This window comes from Pleurodeles waltl, chromosome 5, assembly GCF_031143425.1.
Source record: "Pleurodeles waltl isolate 20211129_DDA chromosome 5, aPleWal1.hap1.20221129, whole genome shotgun sequence".
NCBI classification, from domain to species: domain Eukaryota; kingdom Metazoa; phylum Chordata; class Amphibia; order Caudata; family Salamandridae; genus Pleurodeles; species Pleurodeles waltl.
The window spans coordinates 15,276,308-15,293,506 of record NC_090444.1 but is presented as its reverse complement, the minus strand read 5'-3'; the positions used below and the strand labels follow the sequence as shown (position 1 = coordinate 15,293,506).

General features: G+C 48.8%; 1 protein-coding gene across 2 annotated transcripts in view; it reads right to left on the bottom strand.

Annotated features, from left to right (window-relative positions):
* Positions 1–17,199, bottom strand: part of LOC138295280 (zinc finger protein 436-like) — a 140,568-nt gene that overhangs the window by 68,916 nt on the left and 54,453 nt on the right. The gene's annotated exons all lie outside the window — the stretch shown is intronic.

The window sequence follows — 17,199 nt, the reverse complement described above, 5'->3', positions numbered from 1 at the left end:
CCAGGTGAGTGGTATGCTCCTTCCTAACACCACATACTCACGAGGATAGAAATGGGCACCCATCTTTGTCCTGTGTTTGCCTGACTTCTACAGGGGTTAGCACCAGGAAGAGAGGTTACAGGCAGTTGTCTCCCCATCTTAGCTAATAGTTGGGCCAGGTATGGGTGGGGTTCAGGTCCAGCATGTGCTAATGAAATACCTGGCTCTCCCTCCCCGACTTTCTGAATACTTCTGAATATCTGGGGTGTAAAATAGTCTTAACACTTGTTCATTTCCAATTATTAATTTATACTAGCATTCCTAACTATTAATCTGTGTTCGCCCTAATATTTTTGAGGTTACACCGAGCAGATACCCTTATCCCTGGAATGAACTTTGCCCCTCAATCAATCAAAAACCATTTATAAAGCGCGCTACTCACCCGTGAGGGTCTCAACGCGCTAGGGGAGGGGGGGGGTTACTGCTGCTCGAAGAGCCAGGTTTTGAGCTGCCTCCGGAATGCAAGGTGGTCCTGGGTGGTCCTGAGGTTGGCGGGGAGCGAGTTCCATGTCTTGGCCGCCAGGTAGGAGAAGGATTTCCCACCTGCCGTAGTGCCGCGGATGCGAGGGACGGCAGCGAGTGCGAGGTTGGCGGAGCGAACTTGACGGGTGGGTGTGTAGAAACTGAGGCGGCGGTTGAGGTATTCGGGTCCCTTGTTGTGGAGGGCTTTGTGTGCGCGGGTGAGGAGCCGGAAGGTGATCCTTTTGTTGACGGGAAGCCACTGCAGGTGTCTCAGGTGGGCGGAGATGTCGCTGTTGAGGGGTATGTCGAGGATGAGGGGGCGGAGGCGTTTTGTATTCGCTGAAGACGTTTTTGGAGTTTTGTGGTGGTTCCTGCGTATAGGGTGTCTCCGTAGTCTAGGCGGCTTGTGACGAGGGCATGGGTCACAGTTTTTCTGGTGTCAGCGGGGATCCAGCGTAAGATCTTTCGGAGCATGCGAAGAGTGAGGAAGCAGGAAGATGATACGGCGTTGACTTGTTTGGTCATGGTGAGAAGTGGGTCCAGGATGAATCCGAGGTTGCGTGCGTGGTCTGAGGGGGTTGGTGCGGTGCCAAGGGCCGTGGGACACCAAGAGTTGTCCCAGGCGGACGGGGTGTTTCCGAGGATGAGGACTTCCGTTTTGTCTGAGTTCAGTTTCAGACGGCTGAGTTTCATCCATTCTGCGACGTCTTTCATTCCATCTTGCAGGTTGGTCTTGGCGCGGGTGGGGTCCTTGGTGAGGGAAAGTATCAGCTGAGTGTCGTCGGCGTAGGAGGTGATGTTGATGTTGTGTTTGCGTACGATGTTGGCGAGGGGGCTCATGTAGACATTGAAGAGAGTTGGGCTGAGCGAGGAGCCTTGTGGGACGCCACAGATGATCTCAGTGGGGTCTGAGCGAAACGGAGGGAGGTAGACTCTTTGGGAGCGGTTAGAGAGGAAAGAAGTGATCCAGTCAAGGGCCTGTCCTTGGATACCGGTGGAGCGGAGGCGGGATATTAGGGTTCGGTGGCAGACGGTGTCGAAGGCAGCCGAGAGGTCGAGGAGGATGAGGGCGACTGTTTCTCCATTGTCCATCAGAGTTCTGATGTCATCTGTGACTGCGATGAGGGCGGTTTCTGTGCTGTGGTTGGCTCGGAATCCGGACTGGGAGGGGTCGAGTAGGTTGTTGTCTTCAAGAAAATTGGTCAGTTGCTTGTTGATGGTCTTCTCGATGACTTTGGCTGGGAAGGGGAGGAGCGAGATGGGGCGGAAGTTCTTCAGGTCGCTGGGGTCCGCCGTAGGTGTCTTTAGTAGGGCATTGACTTCTGCGTGTTTCCAGCTCTCGGGGAAGGTGGCAGAAGCAAACAAGCTGTTGATGATGGTTTGGAGATGAGGGGCGATGATGTCGTCGGCTTTGTTGAAGATGAAGTGGGGGCAGGGGTCCGAGGGGGCACCGGAGTGGATGGTGTTCATGGTAGCTTTGGTCTCCGCGCTGATGTGAGTCCAGGCGTTGAGGGTGATGGCTGGGGTTGTAGGTTCTGTGGTGGTTGGCTGGGTCTGGTGACCGAAGCTGTCGTGTAGGTCGGTGATCTTTCGATGGAAGAAGGTAGCGAGGGAGTTGCAGAGATCTTGTGAGGGCGTGATGGAGTTGGAGTTGCCGTTAGGATTGGAGAGCTCTTTGACGATGTTGAAGAGTTCTTTGCTGTTGTGAGTGTTCTTGTCCAGTCTGTCTGTGAAGGAAGTTCTTTTGGTGGCGCGGATCAACTGATGGTGTTCGCGGGTGGCGTTTTTGAGGGCAGACATGTTTTCTACGATGTGGTCTTTGCGCCAGGCTTTCTCGAGGGTACGGCAGTTTTTTTGGGATTCCTTGAGGGTGTCTGTGAACCATTGGGGTTTCCTGGTGTTGGTCTGTCTTGGGAGGCGTCTGAGGGGTGCGAGGTTGTCCGCGCAGTTGGTGATCCAATGAGTGAGGCTAAGTGCTGCGTTGTTGGGGTCGGTGGAGAAGGTGGGTTGGTTGTTGCTGAGAGTGGAGAGTAGCTGTTCCGTGGGGATTTTGTTCCAATGTCTGCGTGGGATGGGTTGTGTGCGGAGGTGGAGAGTCTTGCGTCTGAAGGTGAAGTGGACACATCTGTGGTCGGTCCAGTGTATTACGGAGGAGTGGCTGAAGGATACGTGGTTGCTGGCGGAGAAGATGGGGTCGAGCGTGTGTCCGGCGATGTGGGTGGGGGTGTTCACCAGTTGCTTGAGACCGAGGTTGGCGAGGTTGGCGAGCAGGGTGGTGGTGTTGGGGTCGTTGTTCTGCTCCAGGTGGAAGTTGAGGTCTCCGAGGAGGATTTAGTCCGGTGAGGCTAGGGCGTGCGGGGAGATGAAGTCAGCGATGGATTCGCTGAAGAGGGCGCGTGGTCCAGGGGGTCTGGAGATGAGAGTTCCTCTGAGGGTGGTCCTGGGGTCGGTGTGGATCTGGAAGTGCATGTGTTTGGCGGCGAGGGGGGTGTCTTCGGTGGAAGTGGTGACGTTGATGGAGTCCTTGAATACGATGGCGATTCCTCCTCCGACTTGGTTGGTGCGGTCTCTCCTGGTGATCTTGTAGCCGTCGGGGATGGCTATGGCGATGTCGGGGGCCGAGGAGGCGTTCATCCAGGTCTCAGTGATGAAGGCGACGTCCGGTGCGGTGGAGTCCAGGAGGTCCCATAGTTCAATGGCGTGCTTGTGGACAGAGCGTGCGTTGATGAGGATGCATTTGAGATGGTTATTGGCGCGTGGGATGGCGGGAGGGGTGCAGTCGCAGTGGAAGGTGTGTTTGCAGGTAAGGCATGCGAAGGGTCCATGAGTGCGTTTCGGGTTGGCTTGGAAGCAGGTTCTGGAGAGTCCCGGGTTGAGTGCGTGGAGGGAGGTGGGGTCGTAGCAGTGCTGCGGGATTTGGGAGTGTTGTGGGCCAGGGGTCGTGGCGCTGGGCGCGGTCCAGACGCGGACAGGCGCTGATGGGCTTGCCTTTGGTGCGCCAGCGGCGTGGCCGCACAGCGGCCACCATAAGAGGGAGGAGGGGTCAGCTGGGGGCGAGAGGGGGGGCGACGAATGGGAGCGGGGTGCGGGGCCGAGCGGGTGGTGGCGGCGGGAAAGCAGAGGGCGGGGGTGTCAGATAGAGGGGAAGGGAAAGAAGATAGGGAAGGGAGGAGATGGATTACCAAGGAGGAGAGGAGTCAGAAGAAAAGAAGAGAGGAATAGAAGAAGAGAAGAGAAGAACCCAGAAGAAGAGGAGAGAAGAGTACAGAGGAAGAAGAGAAGACCACAGAAGAAGAGGAGAGAAGAGTACAGAAGAAGAGAAGACCACAGAAGAAGAGAAGGACACAGAAGAACACAGAAGAAGGAAAGAACACGCAGGATGGGGTGCAGAGGAGGAGAAGAACACAGAAGAACACAGAAGAAGAAAAGAACACGCAGGATGGGGTGCAGAGGAGGAGAAGAACACAGAAGAAGGAAAGAACACGCAGGATGGGGTGCAGAGGAGGAGAAGAACACAGAAGAAGGAATGAACACGCAGGATGGGGTGCAGAGGAGGAGAAGAACACAGAAGAAGAAAAGAACACGCAGGATGGGGTGCAGAGGAGGAGAAGAACACAGAAGAAGAAAAGAACACGCAGGATGGGGTGCAGAGGAGGCGAAGAACACAGAAGAAGAAAGGAACACGCAGGATGGGGTGCAGAGGAGGAGAAGAACACAGAAGAACACAGAAGAAGAAAAGAACACGCAGGATGGGGTGCAGAGGAGGAGAAGAACACAGAAGAAAAAAGGAACACGCAGGATGGGGTGCAGAGGAGGAGAAGAACACAGAAGAAGAAAAGAACACGCAGGATGGGGTGCAGAGTAGGAGAAGAACACAGAAGAAGAAAGGAACACGCAGGATGGGGTGCAGAGGAGGAGAAGAACAAAGAAGAAGAAAAGAACATGCAGGATGGGGTGCAGAGGAGGAGAAGAACACAGAAGAAGAAAGGAACACGCAGGATGGGGTGCAGAGGAGGAGAAGAACACAGAAGAACACAGAAGAAGAAAAGAACACGCAGGATGGGGTGCAGAGGAGGAGAAGAACACAGAAGAAGGAAAGAACATGCAGGATGGGGTTCAGAGGAGGAGAAGAACACAGAAGAAGGAATGAACACGCAGGATGGGGTGCAGAGGAGGAGAAGAACACAGAAGAACACAGAAGAAGAAAAGAACATGCAGGATGGGGTGCAGAGGAGGAGAAGAACACAGAAGAAGAAAAGAACACGCAGGATGGGGTGCAGAGGAGAAGAAGAACACAGAAGAAGAAAAGAACAGGCAGGATGGGGTGCAGAGGAGGAGAAGAACACAGAAGAAGAAAGGAACATGCAGGATGGGGTGCAGAGGAGGAGAAGAACACAGAAGAAGAAAAGAACACGCAGGATGGGGTGCAGAGGAGGAGAAGAACACAGAAGAAGAAAGGAACACGCAGGATGGGGTGCAGAGGAGGAGAAGAACACAGAAGAACACAGAAGAAGAAAAGAACACGCAGGATGGGGTGCAGAGGAGGAGAAGAACACAGAAGAACACAGAAGAAGAAAAGAACACGCAGGATGGGGTGCAGAGGAGGAGAAGAACACAGAAGAAGAAAGGAACACACAGGATGGGGTGCAGAGGAGGAGAAGAACACAGAAGAACACAGAAGAAGAAAAGAACACGCAGGATGGGGTGCAGAGGAGGAGAAGAACACAGAAGAAGAAAGGAACACGCAGGATGGGGTGCAGAGGAGGAGAAGAACACAGAGGAAGAGCAGAGCACAAGGAAAATGCGGTGAAGAAGAAGAGAAGAGAAGAGAAGGACACAGAGGAAGAGCAAAGCAGGAAGAAAATGCAGCGAGGAAGAAGAGAAAAGAAGAGAAGAACACAGAGGAAGAGCAGAGCACGAGGAAAATGCGGTGAGGAAGAAGAGAAGAGAAGAACACAGAGGAAGAGCAGAGCAGGAAGAAAATGCGGTGAGGAAGAGGAGCAGGACACAGAGGAAGAGCAGAACACGAGGAAAGTGCGGTGAGGACGAAGAGAAGGACACAGGAGAAGAGCAGAACACGCAGCAAGTGGGCTGCAGAAGAGGAGCAGAAAACGGAGGAAGATGGCTACCAGAGGGAGGAGCAGAAAGTGAAGGGAAATGGACAGAGAGAGAACAGCAGAGGTACAAAGAAAAGTTGGAGGAGAGAGCAGAAGACAAAAGTTCAGAAAACAGAGGTGAGTAACGAGGGGCTGGGCGAGGGGCTGGGCGGGGGGAGTACTTACGGTTTTGCTGGGAGGTGGCAGGAGCCTGGGCAGGTGGAGCTGCAGCGGCGGGGGAAGCGACATACCCCTGGCTGCTCCACGCTTGTGACTTGCGCCCTGTAAGGCGAGGAGTGTTAGGAGTCAGACAAACCTGTCAGAGAATCTCTTACCTGTAGGCGGTCGGGGAGTGGAGCCCGCCCTTCTGCTCTAACACCACTGAACACATGCACAATTATTCAGCACACGTCCGCCCCTCGTGTGTATCCGAATGAGGATAATTGTCATAACCAGCTCAGCGGTCATCATGTAAACTAGCGCAAATGTTAGACAGCTCCGATCGTATTTCATCACACGTCCCTAACCTATTAGCTCATTCCACACCACAGCTGTCTAGAATGTCTTTTAACCAATTATCAAAAGTTACTAAAACACAGACACACGTGTTGCCGCACAGTGGAAGGCCCTTTGCCAAGGTTGACTGGTCATCTTTCTGTAGCTTACTGCTATACCTAAGTACTAAACTACACCTAATGAAGTGCGACGAGTCCCCAGACAGTGTTAACAAGTTTCAAAATGACAAAATAATGAAGTAATAGTATCACAAAATGTGCTGCAAAATGCCGCATAATTTGGCTTTACTTGCCACATAATGTACTTAACCCCGAAACATAATTTGTCCCGCCGTTGCCACATTAATTCCAGTGACCCTGGGCTATATGGCTGTATTATTTCTCTAAATGTGAAAGCATGCCCAGCCACGTATAGTTCTCCCGGATACCTTATTCTGCTACCACAACAGTGGTCGGATTTCAGGCCTTCAGCATCTACCTTCAGCAGCCAGTTCATGCATACAGCTTCGCCCCAGTATTGGTAACATATACACTGTAGTGTCTTCCCCAGCCTGGGTACCCGGCCAATGACAATGCCACACATGGAGCTTGGTCTTACATGTCTTTATTGGTGTGCGTGTAACCGCAAACTCAACATTCTAAACATCAAATGTATGCACCACGCCCAAACACTTACGTCACAGATCTACGGAGTCCATCAGGAGCCAAAAGGGTCCTGCCTTCACTAACTGACAGGACACTACATATACCTTTATCACTAATGATGTCTATGGAGCAAGGAGGGTCCCCTATACTAGGCACTGTTTTGTTACAAAAACAACACCTGTTTGCAGAAGTACATGGGAATTACGCAAGCTAATGCAATTTCTTCTTCTAAGATGGATCTCAGGATCATCATCCTTTGTAGCTGTGTTATAACATTTGTTTCAGAGAAGTGCAAGGTGTTCCTTCTCTGCCTTGTTACCTTAAACAGTGTCATAATACATGGAGTTTTTTAACAGAAAAAATAGCGATTGTGCACACAGTATGGGCATTACATTCAAACAGCCTGCTTTTTTACATACGCTCCTTAATATTAAATGCAGTCATCTTTACATACAATCAGGCCTGTGTTTCATGCACCATGCATTATTACCATACAAAAGCCCTGCCACACATTGTTTTAGGATAAGACGTTTCTGATGACCAGAGAACTTTCATGGCAAGTTTTCTTGGACCTTCTCCAAATCAGAAACCCAAAAATTCAGAGTTCTATGCTTAGAGAAGTACATCTCTTCCCAGATGGCAAGCAAAATACTTGAAAATATGTAGTGGGCAATGCGTCTTTTACAAGCACATGCTGTGTTAGCTGGGCCTAATAAGAGGGCAGTCGCAACAAGAATACAGATGTAATAGACACAGATAAACTTCTATGGGGCTAAGATCCAAGTTCCTCTGTTCTACTATACACCTTTTCTCCATTCATAACCTGGAAGAATGATATTACATCTGAACTGGAAAGATTACTATAAAGCTTTTCTACAAGATGACACCATCATCAGCATACTGTAGGGTCTGTGTGCGTTGTTTATTCTGGACATTAAAGTCTATGTCAAGAGTAAGAGATTAAACATAGCTAAGGATTATCATATTCTTCCATAATACACTTCTCATCAAGTTCTCCTTTTCTTGTCCCATCTGCTTAGCTACTGAAATCTATTTTGAGGGAAAACAAGCAGTGTCCAATATCACTATCTCTGACAGCAACCACAAGACAAAACCCTCATGGACCAACACTAAACCAGTCCAAAGATAATGAAAGCAATTTTGAAATCATATATCAGGGCACCAGACCACCAAAGAGAAACATTACTGCTGACAGACAAGTAATCCTTTTCAATGGCAGGATGCCCGCTTCATAAAGCCTTCGTCTACCAACACCCAGCAAATATGAATGGCAGGCTCTAGGAAATTCAGAAAAACACCTTAGCAGCCAAAAGCATTCCTCTGGGGGGCCCAACAAACATTGAACTTAGCCTTAGCATCAGAGGAACTTGCACTTTGAAAAAGTATGAAAGGTGAACAATGCTGTAGCTCCAGCAGGGCTTGGGGAGGTTTCATTGGTGAGCACCAAACAAGATGGCCGCACATTAACTGAGCTCCTACTCCAACGGCCAACATCCCATTCCCTTCACTCCATTTTGTCCACCAAATATTTGAGTGTGCACAGGCTAGTGGCAAACCGACAAAAAAGTGGCAGCTGGCAACACTCTACTGCATCAGGAGGTGAATCACAGTGGAGGAGCACTGCGTCCACATGGAATACCACCCCAGCCTCAGGAAGAGAGCACAACCGCGATCGTGGTGGTGGTAAACCAGGAGGGCCCAGACAGCGCAATAGCCCCCAACCTGCAGTAAAGAGGAGAAAGAAACCGGGGAAGGAGGACCTGAGCAGCCTCAGTCGCAAAAGAAAGGAAAGAAAGGAAAGAAGAGGCAGACGGCGGCAGAGATCTGAGGTGGGCAGAAGAATGTGGGTAGGAGTGAAGGCCCAGATGACATGCTTGAGAAGAAACCTAGAACAGGAGACCTCCCCCCGTCTGGACTACAACAGGGACTTAAGGGTATTGAGGATTTAAACTAGAAGTTATGCATATTTAGGTGAATAAATGGCAGATACACTAGGAAGACATTACTCATGTGTAGAGTCTGCGATACACCAAAGATGACACAGGCACACAGGTACTGGAGGGATATTCGTGGAGTGGCCATAAGCGACCACTCTGCCATTTATTTATCCCCCAGGCTGCACCCAGCCCTCGGGGTATTGCGCCACTATACAATGTACATGTATGCCAGGTGGCACTCTTCATTATGGTTAGGTGTTACTTGTACAACCAAAGATGGCTGTCAGACCCTGTTACTGGTGCCACGGGGCAGTTAGGAGCTTCTGGACTACAGTCAGGGAGCCTGTCATCATTTGTCTCTAATGTGCCCGGGCCTGTCTAACTGTGGCTTTCCAAACTGGGCCACCTACACCCCTTTCAGTACTTGACTCTCAGTGGTAGTGATGGTGAGCAGTCACAGGCTTCTCGGGGAGGCTAGTGCGGGGTATTCGGGCTCAGCACTGAAACACTAAATCCAGCAATCCAAAAAGATGACTGACCACGCCAGTGTTTCTCTTTAGAAAAGACAAGTACTTTATCACAGCAAGAAGCACAATATTAAACACCACAACCACGTTAGATCCCTGACTTGTGGGTGTGAATCGCATGTACTTCAAAGCGGGACCCCGGATTTAGGCACTCAATCCCCTCCTTGCCTTAGTTTTTGGGATCTTAGGGTTCCTAGGGCGTAGACTCTAGCACACCTGTTTCTCCTGGTGAGGCACTGGGCTGCATTGGACCCTCCCACGGGCGGCACTTGGCCAAACTAGTGTGGACAGCACGTGGCAGTCCTGCTGCAGATGTGTGGCTGCTGATTGCACTGTAAGTATCTGAAGGACCAACGCAGTATAGGAGGCTTCTCATTGGCTCTCTTCTAGTCGCCTACGAGTGGTTGGCACAGGTGGCCTTACAGGTTCAGTGAGCAGAGATCCATCACTCCAGTGAGTCTTGGTCAATCAAGCTGGGGCCTTCCTTGGCAGAGGCAGTTGGCATTCCTGAGCTCCAGGTGTGGCGCTCATGCAGCAATGACACACTCCTTGGCACTGCACTGGAGCACACTGGCACTGGCACTTTGGGGTGCGCCTTATGGCGACGGCCTTGCTCTTTGGAGAAGTGCTCCCCCAGGTACTCTTGTGGCAGTGCCAGGTATCCTACTCACAGGAAGAATCTTGGCAGATACTGCAGAAGTGCAGTCTCCACTTCCTCAACGTTAGGCCACTGACCACATCTATCATGCAGTCTGTGAGTCGTTCAGGGTGCTGCAGTCACACCATCCGAGGTCACCCTCACACAGTGGGTGACAAAAACCAAGTCTCCAATGCAGCTTTATTCTGATTGGCTAATGGGGCACAGGAGACTCAAGTGCCTTGGTGGCATGGGGAAGCTGCTCTACACGTTCAAAAAGTGCTGTGCCTCATCCTTCTGGTGGAAAGGCCCCTGCATCAGGGTCAACTGCTTCGGCCCCTTCCGGCTCCTTCCAGCTTTCAGCTCCTTCTGCAGGGTCAGTGCACTCTTACCATGTCACACAGGCAGGACTCCTTTCATCCCACAAAAAGTCGGAATACTCCAGTTCGGACTCCTGGTGATGACCCCTCAACTTTAGGAAGCTGGCTACCAGTCAGGCACCAGCCCTTGTGCAGTGGTACTTTGTGGAGCGCCCACTCCTCAACTGAAGAGAATTTGGAACTGGAACAATAAGTGGGTCAGCCGCTTCCACATTTACATGATGTGCGAGACAGGATAAGTAGAATTCTCCATCTGCCTTTGCAGATTTGGGTTGGTTCCCTTTTTATGTGCTCTGCTCAGGCTGGCGGCCATTGACTAGAGGGATGTTTTTTACAGCGTTGCTGTCTCTAGTTTGAAGCGAGAGGTGTGCATAGTCTGCTCCCCACCAACAACAGCTGACAGTGATCAGGAAGCTAGACAAAGGGCTACTCCTCTTGTAAAGGACCCTTAACACCCTGACACAGATACTGCAGCCCCACCCCTCACCCCCACACAGATACTTCAGACCCACCCCTCACCCTGACACGGATACTGCAGCCCCACCCCTCACCCCGACACGGATACTGCAGCCCACCCCTCACCCTGACACGGATAATGCAGCCCCACCCTGACATAGATACTGCAGTCCCACCCCTCACCCCGACACAGATACTGCAGCCCCACCACTCACCCTGACACGGATAATGCAGCCCCACCCGACACAGATACTGCAGTCCCACCCCTCACCCCAACACAGATACTGCAGCCCCACCCCTCACCCTGACACGGATAATGCAGCCCCACCCCGACACAGATACTGCAGTCCCACCCCTCACCCCGACACAGATACTGCAGCCCCACCCCTCACCCTGACACAAATAATGCAGCCCCACCCCGACACAGATACTGCAGTCCCACCCCTCACCCCGACACGGATACTGCAGCCCCACCCGACACAGATACTGCAGTCCCACCCCTCACACCGACACAGATACTGCAGCCACACCCATCACTCAGAAACAGATACCCCCCATCCCGACACGGATAATGCAGTCCCACCCCTCACCCTGACACGGATACTGCAGCCCCACCCCTCACCCCGACACGGATAATGCAGCCCCACCCCGACACAGATACTGCAGTCCCACCCCTCACCCCGACATGGATAATGCAGCCCCACCCCGAATCAGATACTGCAGTCCCACCCCTCACCCAGAAACAGATACTGCAGCCCCACCCCTCACCCTGACACGGATAATGCTGCCCCACCCCGACACAGATACTGCAGCCCCGCCTCGACACAGATACTGCAGTCCCACCCCTCACCCAGAAACAGATACTGCAGCCCCACCCCTCACCCCGACACGGATAATGCAGCCCCTCCCCTCACCCCGACACAGATACTGCAGTCCCGCCCTACACCTCTGCTATCCACCAAGTGGCAGTCTCAGGAAGACTAATCAGCAAAAAGGACCTAATCGAATTTTGAAGGGGAAGCCTGTGTCCTAATATCCCACCTCAGTGTCTAAGGGCCAGATGTAGGAAGCCTTTTGCGCCTCGCAAACGGCGAAAAATGCAGTTTGCGAGGCGCAAAAGGCTGAACGCAATGCAGAATCACATTTTGCGAGTCGGTACCGACTCGCAAAATGTGATTCCGACTCGCAAATAGGAAGGGGTGTTCCCTTCCTATTTGCGACCACATTGCGATGTAGAGTTGCTTTGTGACCGCGAAAGCGGTCGCAAACTAACTCGCAGTCACCATCCACTTGAAGTGGATGGTAACTCATTTGCAAAAGGGAAGGGGTCCCCGTGGGACCCCTTCCCCTTTGTGAATGCCCACAAAAATATTTTTTCAGAGCAGGCAGTGGTCCTATGAAAATAAGGGATCAGTTGATTTAAAAAAATATATATATGGGAGGTTTTCAAGACTGTCCTCCGGGGACACATAATTTCTAAAATATGGTACTAAAAAGGCCAGGATACAACAAGTCGAAAAAATATAGTCAGAGACATTAGAGATGAAGGGAAACTAAATAAAGGAGCTAATGTCAGAAAACTTCACACATCTTATAGTAAACTACACAGACTGTAAGGCCCTAGCTGAAAATGACTCTAATAAAATACACTTATAGAAGCAGTAGGTAATAAGCAAGCAAGCTTTTGGCCTGGGTGGATATGAGAGAAGAGGATGAGAGGTGGATACACAAATAGATAAAAACAGGACTAAAATAAGGGGAAGCATAGTGAAATTGCAGTCAGCTTTGTGTATTACTACAAAGAAATGATAACTCTGGTCACAACATGGGATGGGAAACATAGATTACTTTGTTTAGGACCACCCTGCGCCTTCACCCAGAACAATACAACTTAAAAAAAGGAAAGTGTGTGAGGAAATTGCCTCGTTCATATCCCAAATGCAGGGCATCATCACAATCTGTGGGATCCCAGAACACTTTGCAAAAGGTATATCTATATATGTGCACACTCTTTAAGAAAACAAAAAGCGCATATACATAGAAAATAATAGACTTTGCAGTCAAAAAAGGTTAGATAATGGTCAAATTTCATTTTTGTTTCATTTTTGGAAATATTTCCAAATGTAGTAATATAGTCACTGTAGTGAAATTGACTAGAAATATCAGTTACAACCTCTTTTTTAAAAGAACAAAATCAAAGGAATGCAGGGCCGTGGTAGTAAACGGGCAAGACTGCACTGATACAGCATTAAAACTAGCACTGTGTCTTTAAGGCCTTCACTCTCACTTCAGTGTCCCATCATGCACCACAGGTGACAAGTCTGAGCATTCAGCTTGGCATTTGTTTGCCTTTTTCTCACACAAATTTTTAAACCTAGTCTAACTATCAAGTCTCACAGGGCTAGAGGGATTTTCAATATTTTCTGACTGGAACTGAATTTCTTTTCCAACCAGAGAGCCTTCACTTTTTGTGGAGTGTCCTGCCTGTGGTACAAAAAAAGCCAAGTCAGATCCCCATGAATTCTGCATTGTGAATTTTCCTCACGACCACCATCAAAAAGAGTGCGGTAATTGTAAAAACAAGCATTTGCAATGCAATGGGTCTCGTGTTTGCTCGAGTTAGAGCTATTAGCATTGTAAACTCCTAACCAGACTTTTCTTGCCACATAGATTGAAAATTTCAAGTAAAACAGTTTCACATAACTAACCAGACTTTTCTTGCCATATAAACTGAAAAGTAAAAGTTTCACATAAGTGAGCCGACGGCCGCCATCTGCGCAAAGCAGACACACAAAGGGAAATAAAAGTTCCTCGTAGTGAGACCCTTTGGCAAAAGTGCATTTATCCATGTGACCGGCAAAAGAGCAATCATCTATGTAACCGGCAAGGTGCGCTCGAGGAGTGCTAAACACCAGAAAAGGTATGACGTATGCATGTCTTTCACAAATGAAAGCAAGCGGATTTTAAAAGACGAGCCCACAAACCAATGAAAGTGACTGACCTGACATGGCTGTAGTTAGAAGCCCAAAGAGAGATTACAGCAGGGGACGGAGCTCTTTGTGCTCGCCCCTAAAACTGTCCAGAAGAACCCTGGAGGACAGGCAGAGGATCGGGCTGCTCGGCCTACTGCAAAAGCTTCAATATACAGCCTCAGCACATCGTGAGGTGCAAGGAGAGAATTACCTCTGCGCCCTGCTCTCACTTTAGGAACTGCCCAAAAGGTAGATCTAAAGAGCAGACGAGAAGAGAGGTGATGCTCTCAGTCAACGTAATGGCATTTAACTTCAAGAACAAGTACTGCAGCCCCATGTTTGCCACTGAGACATGGTACTTTGCCGTTGATAAGACACAGCAAGATGACTTTGAGAATATTATCCACATCGAGAACAAGACTGCTAATGATGTTAATAACACCATCGACTTCGAAGCTGAAAAGACCTTCACACTCAATACTGAGTCCCGCATCATCTGCAGCTCCATCGCAGAGACACGCAGTTGATTAGCTCCATCATTTAAAAAGGAGGAGAGTGCCACACTCGTCAGACGCCAAGTATTCTGGGGCGTATTCAACCAGTAAAGATTAAATGCCTTTGGGCAGTCTATCTCCCTCTCGTTCTCCCAGAATCTGTTTCTCTGCATTTCTCACCAGTGCCACTGGCTACTCCCATTCTGTTAATATCAAGGCAGCGGTTCCTAGTGGTTCCAAAAACATCCAGACAAAGGGGACCTACCAGATCCAGAGCCCCAAAAAGATCCCCTTTCAAGATGAATAGTGGACAATCAACTTCTAACAGTACATATACGGAAAGTGACCGGTCTCCTTCAACGCACACCACAGATCACTGCTCCATCAGGGATTACTCGATGACTCTTTCAGAATCTCCTCAGGCAACAATATCGCCGGTAGATGATCCCAGTACTTTTAATGAAGTATTCGTAAGAGGGGCAAAGAAACTTAACATTCCAATACCGACGCCTAACACTATTACATTGGTGATTTTTGAATTACTACATCACTGGGAGGCATCAAGTTCTCAATTGCCCACATTTTCAGGTCTCTTGGAACCTGGAATACAACGGTTTCTGGTGCCAACTTCTGCAAAGTCATCTCTTCTATAAAATTGAAGAAATATAAAACTACCTGATTAAGATCATCTCTTTCTAAGATCTGATCCTCCTCCTGATTTGGTAATCATCTACGGAAAAGAAGACACATGCAGCGGCACCTTCATCCACTGTTTTCTCTAGATAAGGAAAGTAAACTTAAGGATTCAGTGGGGAGGAAAATGTGTGGCACAGAGCATGAAGACTGCAAGCGCCCCACCTGGTTAGGCCACTAGGATAGATCTCTGTATGTTTCTCTTCAACGGTTCACATAGAAACTGCCAAGGGACAAGAGACAAGACATTTATGAGATACTTCAGGAAGGAATGATGGCATCTTACTAGGTCATTAGTGCTGCAGCAGATGCCTCAGACCAATCCACCCATGAATACCGCCATGGAAATTTCCCTAGATGTAATAATCGATTGGGAAGAACAGGCTTAAAACCAGATGCCCAGCAAATAATTCTCAGGATGATGAGATGGCCCAACTGAAGAGTGAAATGGGCACATAGTAGGACTCGTAAAAAAGGAAGAATTCAAGAGAAGCTACAAGCCCTACAACAAGAGTTATTTCATATAAAGGGTTCAAGCTGTATCACCTCAGAAGGTCCTCTAAAGGCAGCGTAGACCAACAAATATTGGCTGTTGCAGGGAAACCACAACAAAAAACAACAAGACCTTCCTTTCCTCCTCTGCATCAGTCATTCTGGTATGGGGAAGTGTTGAGGTATAAAACATAAGACCGGTGGGTCTTAAATATCATTCAGAATGGATATTCCCTCACATTCAAATCTCCTCTACCTATTGCACCACTGAAGAATTCCTTTCACTATCATCAAGACATGCTCTGAGATGAAGTAGACACCTTACTTCAAAAGAATGTGATGGAGGAAGTACTGTCTTGCAAAAAAGTAATAGGACTTTTACCTGAAACAGTTTGGTACAAAAGAAAGATCCAAAATGAGAATTCATACTTATTCTCAACCCAAGACTAAAAAATAAATAGATACAGAAAAATTCAGAATGAGGGTTTTGCACCAGATCTATGCCCTATTACATCAGGGGGGTTGGATGCACACAACATATCTTCAAGATGCAGATTTTCACATTCTGATCATAAGGAAACACAGGATGCTTCTAAGATTTGTGGTAGGAAAACATCACTATCAGCTGAAAGTTCTTTCCGTTCCACCTCAAGTCAGCTCCTCACACCTTTCTAAAGTGCATGGCAGCGGTAGCTGCACATCTGAGGAAGTTACAGATCTTCATCTACCATTACCTGGATGACTGATTAATAAAAGGTATGATCTGATCCTGCAACGAGCATCTTGCAAAAACTAGAGTTGAGAATGAACTTTCAAATGGCAACAATTATCTCACTGCAAAGGCTCCACTAGCTGGGAACAAGATTAGACACCATTGTCACAAAAGCGTATCCTTCATAGGAGAGATTTGAATATATCCAACAGAAATGTTGCAGTCAGAAACACATGCTGCAGCCAATGGCACAACATATTTCCATATTACTGGGATGGGTGACACTGTGCGATTCTCTATCTCTGAATGCCACACTCTGTGTGAGGCCCTCACAGCAACGTCTGGAGTATTACTGGAGCCAGATATCGGGAAGCTGTGATAACAAGTAAACATTATTCGAAGAAGTTCTCAGATCATTCCCTTGATGGTGCCAAGTAAGCAACCTTATGAAAGAGGTTGTGTTTCATCAGGAGATTCCTTCACAAACTACAGTGATTGAGGAGTCACTTCTAGGATGAAGTGCTCACATGGACAAACTATAGACACAGGGAATAAGGACAGAGCAGGAGCAGTCCTATCACATCGATCTACTGGAGGTTGAGGGCTGTCCATCCAGCTATGAAATCATTCTTTCCTTCGTTCAGAATGAATTCACTTCTTATTTAGATGGACAATCCAACCACAATCTACTATCTGAACAAGCAGTGAGAAACAAGCTTGAGACAGCGGTCTCTGGATGCCCAAACCATTTGTAACGGCTTTTGGAGAGAGTAGACATACAAAACGCTCAAGCAGATATCCTAAGTCTATTAATATGAGAAAATGACAAATGGCTCCTCAACAAAGTAGTACCGCAAACCATCTTCAAAGAATTGACTAGTTTTCAAATAGATATTCTTGGAGCTCCTACCAATAAAAAATGCTAGGACAATGCAGACAGGAGTACAGTCAAATCCACCATAAGATGCTACCACTAAATGATCCGGGCCACCACACGCGCCGCTCTAATGGACCGCATCAATGCCAGCAACAGAAGCAATTAAATCCTCACCATTGTGAAATATTTCACTGCACCATCGCCTGCCTCTAACTCGTTCACCCCCTCGCATGACATCTGCAAC